This window comes from Chrysemys picta, unplaced genomic scaffold, assembly GCF_011386835.1.
Source record: "Chrysemys picta bellii isolate R12L10 unplaced genomic scaffold, ASM1138683v2 scaf5875, whole genome shotgun sequence".
NCBI lineage: Eukaryota > Metazoa > Chordata > Testudines > Emydidae > Chrysemys > Chrysemys picta.
The window spans coordinates 1-2,473 of record NW_027058575.1 but is presented as its reverse complement, the minus strand read 5'-3'; the positions used below and the strand labels follow the sequence as shown (position 1 = coordinate 2,473).

At 38.9% G+C, this 2,473-nt stretch overlaps 1 long non-coding RNA gene across 1 annotated transcript; it reads right to left on the bottom strand.

Moving 5' to 3' along the window:
• Window positions 1-441: 441 nt before the first annotated feature.
• LOC135980675 (uncharacterized) lies at window positions 442-2,319 on the bottom strand. The gene is made up of 3 exons (XR_010597615.1): window positions 2,123-2,319; window positions 1,150-1,300; window positions 442-684 (listed from the first exon to the last, which is right to left on the bottom strand). It is a non-coding gene; the product is annotated as an uncharacterized LOC135980675 (long non-coding RNA).
• Between the last annotated feature and the right edge of the window lie 154 nt (window positions 2,320-2,473).

Here is a 2,473-nt window from a genome sequence, read left to right as displayed (position 1 = left end):
AGGACCCAGTATAGTCAGAGATTCCATGGCCGTAGACGTCACAGTGGAATTCACCCCTGCTGCAGAATTGTGAACAAGAATCTTACATTTCTCTTTTTTTAAAAGTATGTTTCTAGTCCTTAGAATTGTGGAGATAACCTTGGAAACATACACCAATGAAGTGGTGGCTGCCCGAGTCTGCCAAGAGCCTGAAACAATAGCTCTAAGAGGTGTAAACTGTCCCATCCATCACAGTCAGGGCCCTGTGGAGTCTACAATTCCACAACTGTAGAATACAGCATTTTTGCAAGATGATATAGAGTTCAACATTTTTGCTGCAACCAGCTGACTTTTGTCTTCCTGTCCTCCTGGGATTTGGTCTGCAGCTGCCTCTTGGCTCTCTAGCTTTCCCCACAAAGGAGAGTTAATTAGATTACAGTGCATGATCCCTGCACTGTTCCATTGAGGGCCAGAGCTGGAGTTCAGCTTACAGCCAAGAGAAGGAGGAGCCAGAAGCATAGGCTGGCCAGCTGGGCTGCCGGGATAGCAGAGTAGCAGCCGACACTTGGGAAATCAGGGAGATAACCTGCTGAAGCCAGCTACAAGCTTCCCCCTTCCCTAGTACACACAAGGGAAGGAGCTTCTGAGCTGGGCCTCCTGGACAACATCACGGGAGCCAAGGCTTGGGTTGTGGAGCCAGGCCACCTGGAGAGCATAGGAAAGATACCCATCCTCAAAAATAATCACTGAATTTTATGTGAATGAATATTTTGAACTATGAACCACAGTTGCATTTGCCTAAGAATGGAAATGAAGGATATTTCACAGTGATAGTATAAAATAATGTTTGCTGCAGAATTTGGAAAATTCTGCTGTGGAATTTGATCCCATTGTGCTGCAGAGTACACAGAGCCCTGAAAAAGGGTACCTGCTATATGCTGGAATCTATGATTGCCTTACAAATGCAAAATTAAATAATTTAGTAAGCACTTTTCTAAATGTTAGTATAACAGGAAAAAAACACTAGTACAATAATAAAAAACGTAAGCATAACCACCAGACCTAAAAACCATAAAAGGGACATCAGAATTGAGTGAAACTAAGAGTGAAGAAGGTACACAAAAGATAGACTCTAGAATTTTTGAATACACTATGTATAAATTAGCCTACCTGCCAGCAGCTGATCCATTTAATGAATTCTGTAGGCTTGTATTGGCTGAACCTAGAGAAGCATTAAACATTCCCTGCTGAGAACTACCACTGACTGGACTCCCGTTACCTTTCAGTATACCAGTGCACTTCCAGTTGTCCATGTAATTAGCTGCAAAATCATAAAAAAAAAATAGTTTTCATTTCCATCCCTAATCTCCAAGAACATTTGATAAGGTTACAACATTTTGGACAGATTCTCAGCTGGTGTAAGTCGGTGAAGTACCACTGAAGTCAGAGGAGCTATATCAATTTAAGACAGCTGAGGATCTAGCTCTTTAACTGTTTGACATTCTCTTTCCACACTATTTTTTTCAATTTCCTCTTTATTAAGCTTGAAAACTTCACTATTCAGTAAATCAGTAAAATACAAGTGGTAAAGTTGAACCTTCCTGTAAGTAACTACATACAAAAATGTTAGTACTGATAAAATTACAAAGTATTAGTTGGACGTGTTAAAGATTAAGTATCTGTATCGTTCCCTGAGCAGGATCTGGGGAATATAGATTTTTCACTCTTCTGCCATCAGGTGAAGACGGCAACAGACATTGTAACTTTGATATTGTAGAGTTTTGTATACATCTCACATTTATTCCTGACTGCAGAAGACATGTTCATGAGATAAAAGGTCACATTAACTTGTACTACTTTAGTTAGAACAAACTGAACAATTCAGAAGACAAGTTCTGTTGGCTATTACCGTATTATAAATCAAACAAAGCAAGTGCTCTCTGAGGTCCAGCAAATAAAAGATTTTCTTTTCTTTTCCAAACGCACGCAGCAATAGAAAGTCTTACGGTCCACAAACCAATTCAAAGAAACTTGCATTCCAGAACCAATTAAGTTTTCCCATAAGTACAGGTCAATCTTTAATCTTTCAACATTTGACAAAGCAATCTAAAATACCTTAATGTGTACCCTACAGAACTCTTACCTTTCCATAGTCTAACACAGCCATCATCACCAGATGATGCAAGCACTGTGCCTGTAATGTTCCAGCTTACTCGCCAGACCTGGGAATTGTGATTATCAAACTGAGCTACTATCTGAATTTCAAATTTTGTTAGTCCTCCAGAAGTAGTCAATTCTTTCCTGTTAAGAAAAGAAAGCGGGTAAAAATTCTACATGCATCTGTATTTTAAGACAATAAACATTACTAATTCTGACCAAAGAAAATACAAATTGTCTTGAATGTGCAACAACAAAAGGGAGCTATGTTTTCCAAGGTTTGTGACAATATTTTCCTTGAACAAGTAATAGTAAATGATATTGAAAGAAAGTTTTG